Genomic DNA, 14,767 nt, shown 5'->3' with positions numbered 1-14,767 from the left:
CCAAGCGACATTCTCAATATTACTATGTGCCAGGCATTGTTCTAGATGCCAACAATAGAGAAACGGACAAGATCAACAAAGTTTTCACTCCATGGAGCATGCTTTTAGTGGGAGGAGAGAAAATAATTAAACACCATAATTTCAGATAGAGCTATGTTTCAGGAGAAAAACCAGACCTACATGACAGCATGACTGCCACAAGGCAGTGGACCAAGGACAAGTGTTTGATCTGAACCCTGAATGACTGGAAGAAGCCACTCATCCAGAGATCTTCAACTCTTTGTCATGCTGCACATATAACCCCTTAGAAAATAGGGCTGAGGGTTTTTGAGAATAGATTTTCAATGTATCTTGAGTCAGATCACTTCTCATCACCTCGGCTGCCACCACCATAGACCAGGCTACCTTTATCTCTCAGCTGGTTTCCCTCCACCCACTCGTGGGCAAGTCTTCCTAGTCTGCTGTCCTCTGGCATCCAGAATAACTTCTGAAACTTGAATCACACTCCATCATTGGTTTGCATGAATTTCTGCTATGGCATCCTATGTATGACAAAGAGGGTTACTTCTATCTTCATATACTAATTAAATTATACAGTTTTAGCTAGGCACATTTCCCAGTTTTGGCCACGGGATCAAATCCTGGCCAATCGGATACAAGCAGAAATGACGTGAACAATTTCTTGATTGAATTGTCCTTTCCTTCTGATTTCCCCTAGTTCTGTTGGCTGGCACGTGGAACCACATGGTGGTGAGCTACCTTCCACCATGTCTAAGATGGAAAATTCCAGGCAGTGGTGGAATAACAAGAAATGTGGTCCCTGACACACTGGAGGGCCTTGGACTGCTTACCCTCAGACTGTTACATGAGAAAGAAATACTCTATTATTTAAATCATTGCTGTTTAGGGATGTGAACAGAAATGATGTGTGGTACTGATGGATCATTCCAAGATGCTTCTTGGGCTGTCTGGGTGGCTCAGTTGGTTAAACTTCTGACTTCAGCGCAGGTCATGATCTCATGGTCCGTGAGTTTGAGCCCCGCATCGGGCTCTGTGCTGACAGCTCAGAGCCTAGAGCCTGCTTTGGATCTGTGTCTCCCTCTCTCTCTGCCCCTCCTCCACTCATGCTCTGTGTCTCTCTCTTGCTCTCAAAAATAAATAGACATGGGGCGCCTGGGTGGCTCAGTCGGTTAAGCGTCCGACTTCAACTCAGGTCACTATCTCGCAGTCCGTGAGTTCGAGCCCCGCGTTGGGCTCTGGGCTGATGGCTCGGAGCCTGGAGCCTGTTTCCAATTCTGTGTCTCCCTCTCTCTCTGCCCCTCCCCCGTTCATGCTGTCTCTCTCTGTCCCAAAAATAAATAAACGTTGAAAAAAAAATTTAAAAAAATAAATAAATAAATAAACATTTAAAATTTTGAGAAAAAGAAAAGATGCTTCCAGCTTCTATTTCTGAATCCATGATGCTTGCTCCCTTCCGCTGCATCCTTTCGAGGACGGAGAGCCACTTACTAATCCTAGGCTGGCTACTTGCAGACAGTTATGTGAGAGAGAAATATACCTCTAACCTATTGGAAACTCTTTATTACAGCATGGTAGATCCTGCCTGATACTTTTCCTTTCACACTTAAAACTGAACTCAATTTGAAGATGAGTCTGCCTATCTCATAGGAAGGCTAACACCTCTTGCAGAGTTTGGATCAGGTATATACTAAAAATAGATCATTGCCCTTCCCCCCACTTGACTCAGCACATCCTTTCAATGCCTGAAAGCTGTAAGGTCCATGTGACTGAATGTTAATGGGAAACCAAATACCTGTGATTAGAAATGGTTGTTTTTAAGAGGATAGTAGCATCACTACACATGTATGGCAGGAGATATCTCATTATATTTTTGACATTTAAAAGGTTTCATTTCTTCGGGAAAGGGAAGCATTACTAATTTCTTGCCTTATAACTGTCGTGGACAGCTCGTCATCAGATCTACGCCTGGGTGTTCTCGCTCTTCTCTGGGCACCTGAGGAGTGGATGCATTAGACATTCAGTGGCAGAAGCTTGGTGTGATAACACTGTGCTATGGTAGCAGCTCTTGTCTTAGTTGAGGCCCGTGAATATCAACCCACTGCGGGGGCATTAATTACATTGGGCAACAGTCAGAGCCATGATTAAGAAAGGCATGGAATAGTGAGGAGAGACCTCTTCTTCCCACTGCCACTACAGGATGAAAAAGGCCACCATTGGGGTTTCTACCTCATACTAATAACGAGGTGGGTGCTTTATATATGTTGTTTCCTCCATTTCTTGCAAGAGCCCTATAAACAGTCATAATGATCTCCATTTTATTGATGAGAATACTGAGGCTTGGGGGATTTGGCTGTTTGTCCAAGAATGCTGAACGAGGCAGTTAGAAAGCCAGATTCTCTTCCATGTCTCTGTGTGTTAAAAACCCAGGCCCCTCCTCCCTGCCCCTGCCCCACAACCCTACACCCTGCCCTGAGCTTCTGAGGTGTGAGAAAGAGGTGTGAGCTCTTGACTGGGAGTCAGGAGAAGGGAATTCTCATGACCTTGGCTTTGATCTTCATCTCCTCATTTGAAAATGGAAGGATGTGGAACCTGCAGCTGGTGAGGAATGACCTGAAGTGCTTAACAATCAGCATATTAGGACAATTTCTCTGCTCCCATTACTCAGGTCCACACACATCCCAGGGGCCACAGCCTCCCTGCATTCCCCAAGAAAGCTGAGGGTTAACTGCTTCATTCGCTAAATATTTATTGAGCACCTTCTAGGTACCTGACATTGTGCATGGGTCACATGGGCGAGCAAGATGTGAAGGATGCCTGGCCTCACTGAGCGTACACTTTAGTGGGGGGCCCCTGGCCATAAACAATTACACAGTTTTAAACGTATTCAGAAAAAAAGCTTTGAGAAAAAAGAACAGCTCAACGGTTCCTCTGAGGAACCAAGGCCTGAGTAAGGGAAGCTGGGGATACAATGAGGGACCAGAATCTGAGGCACAGGCCTTGAAAACTGTGATAAGGAGCTTAGATTTTAACTGAAATGGAGCAGAAAGCCAGAGGAGGATTTTAAATAGGGAAGAAAAGTGACCCAATATCCCCATCCTTTTTTAATCTTAGTATTTTTGGGGGGTAAATCTTATTGTAATGTAACATTTATTCAGAAAAGTCCACATATTGTAAGTGTTTGATTCAATAAATTTTTAACAACGTGGAGATCTCTAGTTAACCAGCATTCAGAAACAAAACATCACCCCAAACCCAGGATCTTTCCTCCTGTCTTGTTCTGTCTTGTTCCATTCACTTATGCACCCACTGTCTTGTGCATTCTTGTGCTCTTAGCATCTTCTTGCAAATGGTGATGATCAAATTTTCAGGAATTTAAGAGCTGGTTGTTAAACATGGACACTATTTTTTTTAATTTATATAAATTTGCATTTAAATAAGTTACTTTAAAAACAAAGGCAAGAACTTCTAGGAAATGCAAACAAATGTATCTTGACAGAAAGCAGATCAATGTGGCCTGGAGATAGAGGAAGGCAGGGAGGGGTCACCAAGGGGCACAGGGAAATTTTGGGGAGGGTGGGTGTGCTCATTATCTTGATTGTGGTGATGGTTTCATGGGTGTATACAGATGTCAAAACTTATCAGATTGCATACTTAATCATGTGTAGTTTATTGTATGTTAATTATACCTCAATAGATCTGCCAAAAAGGAAAAAAAAAAGGGTCTGGAATATAGCTCACTAAATATTTGTTGAAAAGTTAAATAAATATGGACTAGACTAGGAGAGTTTGAGGATGGTGGAAATCAAGAACATTTGAAGTTATTTTAATCCTCTGCTCTCAGGTGACTATAGCTGTTGGGGCTTTCAAATTTGTAGGTGAGTGAGATGCTGGAAAGATCATTTGGCACACAAAAAGGTAATAAATATTCAAAAGTCACCACTTCCTAAATATGCTACTACATTTTATTATTATTTATGCTCTCAAGGTTATATACATCTATTGTATCTCTCTAGTGGAAATCCCACAGGCCATAATGTACTATAGCTCATCCCATCCCAACTCTGTATTAAGTGACATCCCATTAGTAGCTTGACATTGGCCAGGATAAAGGTATTTACACCAAAGAAATCAACCAATACTACAAAACATGGCTTTCTTTGTTTTGGACATCCAATTGTTAAACATTTGTCGGTCCCCTCCCCCACACATCCCCAAGGGTAACCACTACTGAACTGGCTTCTAATACTCTTGGGGGGCTGGTCTCTTTGGCTTCACCCACACTGTATTCATGAGACTCATTCATACCATTGCATGGACTGAATTCATTAAGGGGAGAATGAATAGCAGGGGTACAAGGATGGGAGAGGCAGACACCAGTAAAGAGGTACTTCTGGCCAGACTTTGCTACTGGGTTAATATCTGAGAATGGAGTTAGGAGGGGGAGGCAGAGCTTTGGGATGGAACCCAGTGATTGGCCCTGATCCCAAGGTCAAAGAAGGTCACAGCTTCCAGAAAGGTTCTAGGAGCTGGAAATTGCACAGAGGAGAAGGGATTGAGGATGTATAAAAGGTGAAATCCATCTTATCTAAAGAGGGGGGCACCAGCTAAAGGATTTGTAACTGATAGTTGGAGGATTAAGTGTACAAGAAGTGAACATGTGATAAAGGAGACGAGACTCTTGTTAAGCAAGGCAGATTGCAGCCATGAAATGAAGATACCCATACCTTAGCAGAAAAAGCAGGTATTATTGTAGATCCTTTGTTTTCAAGACTTCTTTGGTTTGAAACAGGATGGGGAAGGTGACTAACACACAGGAAGAGAAAGAGGAGGATTCTTATCTCAGTGGTAAAATTATCTTGATAACCTACAGGGAGGAGAAAACCAGGATAAGGATTATAGGGAGGAAGGTTTGATTTTTTTTTTCCCCAAGGTTCAATATACAAAGTTGAAAGAAGAGGAAATACTTCCATTCTTTTGTGTGTTTGTCATTCATTCATATATTTAATATTCGTGTTTGAACAGGAGGTTCAGCACATTGGATGAAGAGGCAATGTGTGAGCCTAGAACTTTGCTTTGAGAGAGAGAGAAATCATGCACAGTATGAAGTAGCCCCTCTGCTTTTCCTCCCCCTCCCTTTCCACCACCATAGCAATGCACAAAGGAAGATGTGCTCAGCCAGCGGGGAGAGTATTCGTTCTTTTATTGCTTATTTCTTTCGGGTTACTAGTTTCCTATTGTAGAACTGTTTAGGTATCATGAGAATTATTGTCAAGATAAACTCTAAAACTGATCTAGGATCTAGGGCAGTGTTGTGTGCAGCATGCTGTAAACTCCATACATCCAGAATAATTCTGTGTTGTGGGTTGAATTTTGTATCCCCCGAAAGAGATGTCCAGCCCTAACCAGTGAATGTGACTTTATTTGGAAATAGGATCTTTGCAGATTAAATTAAGGCTTTCTAGGTGAAAGCCCCCTCTATTTAGGATGGTTTTAAGTCCAATGACTGTTGTTGTTACAAGAGAAAGAAGAGGGATATTTAGAAAGAAGAGAGGCAGAGGCATTTGAAACTGAAGGCAGAAATCGGAAAGATGTAGCCACAAGCCAAGTAATGCCTGGAGCCTGCACAAGCTGAAGGAGGCAAGGAAGGCGTCTCTCCAAGTGCCTTTGGAGGGACCAGGGCTCTGCCAATACCTTTGCCTTTTGGCCCCCAAAACTGTGAGATACAAGTTTCTGTAGTTTTCAGATACCAAGTTTATTGTAATTTGTTAGGGAACTATATACTTTGTCAAAAATGCTGATACTCAGACACTAACGCACACTACTGAGTGAGAACCCTTAACAGCAGGCCTGGGACTCTGCATCCTAATGAACCCCTCTAAATTTTGGTGTGTAAATTTGACAGCCAGTGATAAGAAAATCTAAGTGTGGCTTCTGTCATCCAGGACTAAAATAGCCCAATATTTCAAGACTTTTTTTTTTTTTTTTTAATGATAGAAAAAAAGGAGGGGCACCTGGGTGGCTCAGTTAAGCATCCGACTTTGGCTCAGGTTCATGAGTTCAAGCCCTTTGTTGGGCTGTGTGCTGACAGCTCAGAGCCTGGATCCTGCTTCAGATTCGTGTCTCCCTCTCTCTCTGCCCCTCCCCCGCTCACAATCTGTCTCTAAAAATAAATAAAAGTTAAAAAAATTAAAAATAAAAGAATAAAAGGAAATCCCATAGGCTGTCTGCCTTTCCCTTAGTAAAGAACATAGGATTATTAGACAATTGTATGAGATACTCAGATTACTAGTTATTGGAGACTTATAATTACTTAAGCACTGACTGTGTAGCAACTGGAGACACAAGTGTAAGAACATGGTGGCAGGTTTCATTGGATGGGAAACCTTCTGAATCAGTGTGTGCAGAAACTAATAAGGAAGAAGAGCTGAATAGTCTGGGTTTTAGTCTCAGCAGGTAAACAGAAATCCAAGCTGGAGAGGTAATGGAGAATCTGGGAGCATTGATAACAAACACAACTAACATTCAGTTTTGGATAAAAGCTGACGGGCAAAGGAGGAAGGACCAAGCTACTGAACTCTGTAAATGATATTTTTCACTCCTTCAGAGGTAGACACATAAGAATAATTGAAACGTGAGAGTTAGAGGAAACAATGCTTGGGAAAACGGATGAGTGTGCACCTTTAGATGACCTAGGAGCTGACTCTATGTTTTGGTCTTGTCTCCATGAAGTCTATATATTTATGCATCCAGTAATTGAGTGTCTTCTACATAGTGGGTACAGTGTTTTAGAGATGAATGTCAGGAGGAAAGAACCACACCCTCCAGGGACAGTGGAGGAGATGGGCATATAAACAGGTTTCAGGAGCCCAAGAAAGGACTAACTTTTTCTGGGGGCATCAGGAAGGTTTCAGCAAGGAGTGACAGTGAGGCTGAGCCTGGAAGGTAGAGACATCAGATGCAAACACGAAGTGTGAAAGCATGACAACTCTGGTTCACTGAGTTACTACTTTGTGCCAGGCACCTGTCCAAGTTCTTTGTGTGTATTCATGCACTTAATCCCTGCCTGTGAGGTTGGGATAGCTGCAATCCTCATCATCCTGTTGGGAAAACTGAAGCACAAAGAAGCCTGGTGACTTGTCCAGAGGCACTCTACTAACAGATGGTGGAGCCAGAATTTGAACTCTAGTAGTGGTCTTGTTCAAGAGCTGCCCACCTGTATACTGCATGCTGCTTCCTGCTGGTGGGGCTACGGTATAGGTGTATGGCAGGGGGTTGGGCAGGAGCCTGACAGGAGTCTGGAGATTGGTGCTCAACTGGAATGGGTCTACTGCATGATAAGAAGGTTGGGATTCATTCTACATGTAGCTCAGAGACATCAATGGCTCATAAGCAAGAAAAAAATCAAATCAAATCAGTACTTTTGAGAGATGGTTTTAGTAGAAGATTATTTTGGGGTGGGAATGAAGAGGGAAAGTGTGAGGAGAGCAGTTAAGTAGGCCATTGGGATTTTCTAAAGGAGAGTGAAAAAAGTCTTCACAAAGGCCATGGCATTGAGGACAGAAGGGAGAGAGTATTTCTGAGAAATAGTTAGGATCTGGCTTTGATTTTAAGGAATGCATTTTGTTCTCAAATGCAAGTATGAAGATGGGAGGATGAGGAAGACAGGAGGGTCAATTCTGCAGCTTTTAACTTGGTGATTGAGCAAATTGGTACCATTAGGGGAGGGAGGGAATACAAAAAGAAGAGTTTGGTTTATTTGAGGGTAGGAGGAAAGAGGGATTAAAATTAGGGTTATGTTGCAAAGAGAATTAGATTCTCAGATATTTGGGACCTATTACAGAACTGTGGCATCTAAGCTTCCTTGGTTGAGTTAGAAAATTGTACTAGCCAGCTCATATTGCTTATATTTTTATTTTCTCTATATTATTATGGCTTGACATCTTAAAATTTTTATGGCTGGGGTGGGGTGAGAAACTGTCTCCTTAGGGCTAACCACTTCTTCACTGTAGCAAAGGACTCAGCTGGGAACATGCCTTTGGTATGCAGACTAGCCAATCCAGAGCCATACCTCCTCTATCCAGCCTGGAAACCTGAAATTCCTTTATCATCCCAGAGTCAGGTGCTAGAAAACTAGGGACCACCCCTATAGCTTACAGCCCGCCAGAATTATTCAAACTAGCGAATCCTAAACTGTTTCCTCTGCCCTACCTTGCATTTCCTGTGTCAACTGCAATAAAGGCCAGGGCCTTGGCTCTCCAGTTGCTGCTGCCCTTCTACCTGCCGACGGGCACTGGTGCTTCCCCCTGTGGCCCTGCATGATGTGCGGTGCACCTGGTTTCCAGGACCTGTGAGTACAATAAACTTGTTTCCCCAAGCCTCTCCTTTGTCTCCTCCTGTGACCATCACCTAAAAGAGCACAGAACACAGGTAAATTCCCCAACTCTGAAACAACCTTCCTGTGGCCTCAGATTGAACTATTATCCTTGGCCAAAATAACAGGAGGGATGAAGGAATATGGTTAAATCCATTTCTCCTCATGGAAAAACTATTCTTTTTTTTAAACATAAGTTTAAATGTTATGTATTTTTGAGAGAGAGAGAGGGAGCAAGAGAGGGGCAGAGAGAGAGGGGGACAGAGGATTTGAAGTGGGCTCCATGCTAACAGCAGAGAGCCTGATGTGGGGTTCAAACTCACAAACTGAGAGATCATGACCTGAGCTGAAGTCGGAGTTCAACCAACCGAGCTACCCAGGCATCCCCTTGAAAAACTATACTTTGTAGTGATAGGATACAATCCTCATATTTTGAAGGCATTTTATTAGACTGTCAGTTTTTGTCTTGATAAAATACTTAAAATGGCCTGTGTTCAATTTGTGCATTGTTTTGCATTTAGCTAGCATTTTTGGTGGTTGGTGGAAGTTAAACCCAGCGTTGAAAGCAAGATTGCCACTCTGTGACTGGGAAACATAAGAATCAAAACACTAAGAATGAGGTTGTGATACCCCAACAGGTTATCTGTAAATGTGTGAGGAGGAGACCTGGGATCCACCAAAGGCCAATCAGGGCCCTTTAGGAGAGGGGAGCACTTGTAGGCTAGTGGTGGCTCAGTATTCAGATAAACCAAGGCTTCTGAACCTCAGCACTATACAGATTAACTCCTTGTTTGGGGCTGTCCTGTGCATTGTAGAATTTTAGCAGCATCCCTGGACTCTGCCCTCTAGATGCCTGTAGCAGCAGCCCTACCCTGAAGCAGCCCCAAAGTTCTGACAAATAGAAATATCTCCAGACATTGCCAGGTGTACTCTATGGGAGGGGGCAAAATCCTCTCTGTTTGAGAACCACTGAGAAAGACTTAGATTGGTTTCCATTTTCTGCTACTTAGCTCTGTGACCTCAACATGTTGCTCAACCTCTCCAAGCTTCAATCTCCTCATCTAGAAAATGAAGACTGCAGTGGGAATCTGCAATTTTTGTCCGTGAAAGATTCCCTCCTCTTGAGAATTGCTCTTCCTCTCCACTCCAACCATTTGATCCCAGCTAGCGTGGCCACATTCACATCCTCTACAGGTCATTGCTACTTAATCCAAGAATGGGAAGCTGACCTAAGCTAGGCCCATCGGAGCCCCTCTTTTGCATTTCTTGAGCTAAAACTCAGAGAGCTGGTCAGTCCCTCTCTAATGGAGGAAACAAAGACATGAAACCCCTGAGCTGCTGGAAATCATGTGCCCCAGCGTATAGAAGAGGCCAATTTGTGGGGAGACCATGAAGTCAACACAAACAGAGAAGCATGAGGCCATGAAAAGACAATGAAAAGGCCTCCCAAACTCCCCCAATTTACCCAAGGTAGTGTGATTTTGGTTTATGACACAACCAAGTATTTTCATCAATTAAAAAATATTAATACCCATGTCATAGGGTTGTTTTGAAAGTAGAAGGTGATGGTACATGCAAAGCATGTAGCATAATGCCTGGCCTAGTCAGAGCTCTGCAAATGGTGCTGGAAGAAAGGTCATTCTTTCTCCTGTCAATTCTGCATTCCAGCAAGTGAACAGCCTGTATTTCTGACTGTGTTCTTCCATGCCTGTGTCCTCTCCTCCCTGATCTACTTCTATCTACAAAACTTTCCTTGAGGCCCCTCTGTGCAGACTTCTGTGAGCCCTTCCAACACAGCTAATCACTTCCCTGTTCATACTCCCTTTTTGTCCATCAATTATACCTATGACACAGATAGACATCTGGTTAAGCGGCTGTCTCCCCACCTGATGGCAAGGAACTCCATACTTCTTTGCTTTCATCCTCAGCATCCAGCACAGCACTGGGCTCAGAAGAGCCCTCCACTAGTGTTTGGTGCATTGAGGGGAAGAGACTAGGGTATTGTCTCAGGAAGGCAGACCCACTAAAATCTCACCAATCTTAATGTTCTGTGCCTGACCACCCCTCCCCCCCAATCATTAACAGATGAGGAATAGTTTGCTTAGGGCCCAGTAAATGCAAAGAGTTAGGAATGCTGCCTCTAGCAACTTGCAAAACCCAGCAGATGTGATACCTCAAGATATAATGAGTAGATCCTTCAGGATGCTTCCTCTTGCTCCTCTCACCCTGGCTGTGAGTCTCCATGATGGAAATATCCACATTCCCTCAGTTACTCAATTGGAAAGAAGTCACAGCAAAGCTCTGTGCACCTGGCTGGCACTGCCTGATGTCATTAAGGCCATCTGACTCACTTGCCTCACTCTGATTCTATGCTTAGCAAAAAAGCTCCCATGGAGAGTATCCTTACAGGGCAGGGAACACACTGTCCAGCTGACACAAATTTTTAAGTATTGCTTAAAGTTCAAACATATCTTACATGCCCAGAGCTTCTTTCTAAAGGAAAGCCATGCAGATTAATCTGGTTGCATATGATTTGTGTCATATGTCTGAGAAACCAGTTGCCTTGGCCTCTTTAGTTGGACCAATTACCAATGTCCCAACAAAGACATCCATTTATAGGCATTTGGTTGGCCAATCACTTATGAGATGGCTCATGTGAAACTCTACCCAATGCAAGAGCTCCATATGGGATGCTGACAATGTCTACAAATTAGAATCTTCATCTTGGGATAAAGGCACAAGGAATGGAGGCAAGCTGGTCCTGTATCCCTACCTGATGAGAGGCCATTGTTCACGTTCTCCCCAGGTCTGCAGGATGCTTCCACGTGGTCCATGAGCACATGCATGCTCCTAGAACTTTTATAGTCTTCCTTTCCACCAGATTAGCCTCACAAGAAATTCATCACCACAGGGCAGCTAGGCTTATTTTTCTGCAGACCTCAAAGAGCCTAATATGCAGCTTGAAAATTATATTTTAGAGTGTGGTTGACATGTCAGTTTTGCTAAAGTTGATCAACCCTGGATCCAGAAATTAAAGACTAAATTCTGAGTCATGGTGATTCCATGCCTCTATAGCTCAACTGTTTCCAACTCCAGCTATATTTACTACATTTGAAACAATTTCCATTTGTTAATTAACCCACACATTTCTATTCCTCCCACCCCTTGGGAAGATGAAGGAAATGGGCATGCCTTCCCTACTCTGGTTGAGGGGCTATTTAGAATTGGTCATTGCTAAATTTGTTTTCCCACTGAACTTCAATTTTCTTTGGATCCTGGGTGCAGTAGAAGGTGGCTGCCCTGGTGAGAGGGACAAAAAGGGGAGAAGAAAAAAGAACACATGTGTTTGGATGGAAAGTAGAAAGATCACAGGCCCAACAGCTATGCAGACTCACAGGTAGGAGCATCTCCAGAAAATGCAAATATGTCCCAATTAACAAGTCCTCACATTTGTTTAGCCTTCGCAATTTACCAAGCACCTCCAGATGCGTGATCTCATTTAGTCTTCCTCGCAACTCTGTGAGCTGGGAAACATAGGCATTAGTTTATATTTCACACAAAGAAAGTTGAGATCAGAGAGGCTATCCAAGGTTACAGGACAGAGGCAGAATTTGAACCATTTGGAAACCCAGTGGGTTTATTGGGTGGATGTCCGCCATGCATTTACTATATCAAGGTTAAGAGCACAAGCTCTGGAATTAAGCAGAGCTGTTTTGACTCATAGCCTCTCCATGTATTAGTTAGTCATAGGACCACGGCATGTCTGCTAATTTCTCTGTCCTCACTGTGCTCATCTATAAAATGGGGATAATAATGCTAACATACCCTATACCACTCTTGTGAGTAATAAGTGATAAAATCTATTCAAAGTGTTTAATGCTATGCCGGAACATAGTTAAGCACACAATAAATGTGCCTTTCTCTCATCATGATGTTGGTTTTATTATTTTAGTAGGAATAGTGGTAAATACCAAGGTATGCATGGCCCCAGACCATTCCACTGCAACTGCGTTGATTATTTGTTTCTCTCCTTTTGCCACATATATTCTTCTATACTGTTTTCCTTCTCCTACCTTCCTATCACACTTACATAAAGGCTCTGATTCTTAAACACACACCCTTGGCCTGCCTCTTATACCTGTCTTAGTCTTTCCCACTCAGATTTACTAGAGCACCACAGGACTCAGAGAAGAGGTATGAAAGCCTAGCCATGGTCCTTTACATGAGTCATCCTTTGGAGGAGAGCTTAGCATTCCCAACATGTCTTTTTGTTTCAGGTTTGCATGTTCCTGTCTCAAGCAAATACATTTGAGGGTCTTCAGGAATTAAGCTAACGAAATATAATTTTCCTTTTCAGTGTGTTAGCTGGGTTAGAGGTTTCAGGATGGAGAAGGACACGCTGGGTTAGGTGCATTCAGCTGAACTCCCATGTGATGCCTTTTACTTCTGCATTAATTCCCTGGACAAAGTGCCCTTTCTGGCAACAAGATAAACAGGTTCATCTAGAGGTTTGGCTCGCTGGTGTATAAAAGCCCTTCATAACCACAAAGTTGGGCTCTATCCACACCATGCTCCCAGTCCCTGGTAGGGTACAGTGGCAGGCATTGTATGCTCAGCAAGGTTTCACACCCGTTGGGAATCTGAAACAGACACTGCTTACGCCGCAAAGCTCTTTCTGCAGACCTGCAGAGCGGGTGCCAAGATGGCTGCCTCACATCTGCACCCACTGAGCTGCAAGAAAGGCTTCCTTACCCAACCTCACTACTCACAGTCCTGAAATGACTGGACAGGTGGAAACCACTGGCTGGGCAGAAGGCTGATTTCCAGAGCTTCAGAGCAGAGTCAGGCTGTGCTGGCATCTTTTAAGAAGTTGATTCTGAGAAACCTTTCTCCTACGGTCATTCCTATTTTTAGAACAGTTTCACACCTCAGGAGCCTCTACTATCCTTCCCTCCTTGAAGAGACAGTTGAAGAGTTTTCCACTGACTTGTCAAGTGTTCTTTTTATAATATTTGTTTGGCTTTTTCCAACAAAGGATTTAATTTTGGCTTTTTTTTTTTTTTAAAGCATTGGAATTTTGATAGTGGTAACCAAAAGTATCTAAGAGATCAATATTTGTTCATGTACATAAACAGCAAGTTGGCCATTGCTTCTGCCTCCAGGCTTTTATTTAAGTTAATGTGGACAACTTTGTAGAAGGTCTTGTAACAAACCAAATGAGCCACTGAAAGCAAGCCATTCATGTTAGCCATGAACTTTGATGAACTTTGTTCTGTTGCTTGATAACAATCAGAGCCTAGGAAACTTACAAATAATATTTATTCTGTCTTTGAATATTTTGTCCCTTGAAGTCCAAGGTTTGACTTCCCACAAATGTACAGCCATATAAATGCACCACATCAATGAAAAGGAGAGAATGAATGTCTTTGCAACAATTGCTGTTAGAACAATTGGAAGTCCCCACGAGACAAATAAAAAAAGAACCTCAACCCCTACCTCAACACCATACACAAAATGAATTTGAGATGGGGTATAGACCTAAATGAAAAAGATTTAAACTACAAAATTTTTAGAGGGAAATCTCTCCAAGACTCCAGGTGGTCAAAGGTGTCTTAGTTCACAGAAAGTAATAATCATAAAAAAAAAAAAATCAGTAAATTGAACTTCATCAAAACTCTGCTCATGGAAAGACAATGTGAAAACATTAATGGGCAAGCCACAGATTGGAATAAAATATTCACAACACATATATCTGGCAAGGGAACTTGATTCCAAAATATATAAAGAACTCCTGAAATTCAGCAATAACGAGACAAACACCTCAATTTTAACATGGGCCAGGAGCTTGAATAGATACTTTGCAAAGGGAGATATACAATGACTAATAAGCACATGAAAAAGTGGTTAACATCATTTTTCATCAGGAAAATTCAACTTAAAAGCACAATGAGACATAACATGACTGAAATTTTAAGAAACTGACATCACCAAATGTTGGTGAGATTCCAGAGCAACCTGAACTCTCAACTGCTGCTGGCAATGCAGGAGAATTCACCTAATGCAGCAAACAAAACTGTTTGGCAGTTTCTTATAAATCAAAACATATCTTGGGGTGGGTGTTGAGTGATTGAGTGTCTGAGTCTTGATTTCAGCTCAGGTCGTGATCCCATACTGAGCGTGGAGCCTGCTTAAGATTCACTCACTCTCTCTCTCCCCTCTGCCCTTCTCCCCTGTTCTCTCTCTTTCTCTCTCAAAAATAAATAAACATTAAAAAAAATAAATCATATCTCTACCCCGTGTTACAGCAATTCCACTTTGTTTACCCAAGAGGAATGAAAAAATTTTCACAATTTGTGGCTGCCAATTTCCCTTCTC

This window comes from Puma concolor, chromosome E1 (genome assembly GCF_028749965.1).
Source record: "Puma concolor isolate L17-30 chromosome E1, mPumCon1.1.hap2, whole genome shotgun sequence".
Taxonomy (NCBI): domain Eukaryota; kingdom Metazoa; phylum Chordata; class Mammalia; order Carnivora; family Felidae; genus Puma; species Puma concolor.
Note: the sequence above shows the minus strand (reverse complement) of the source record.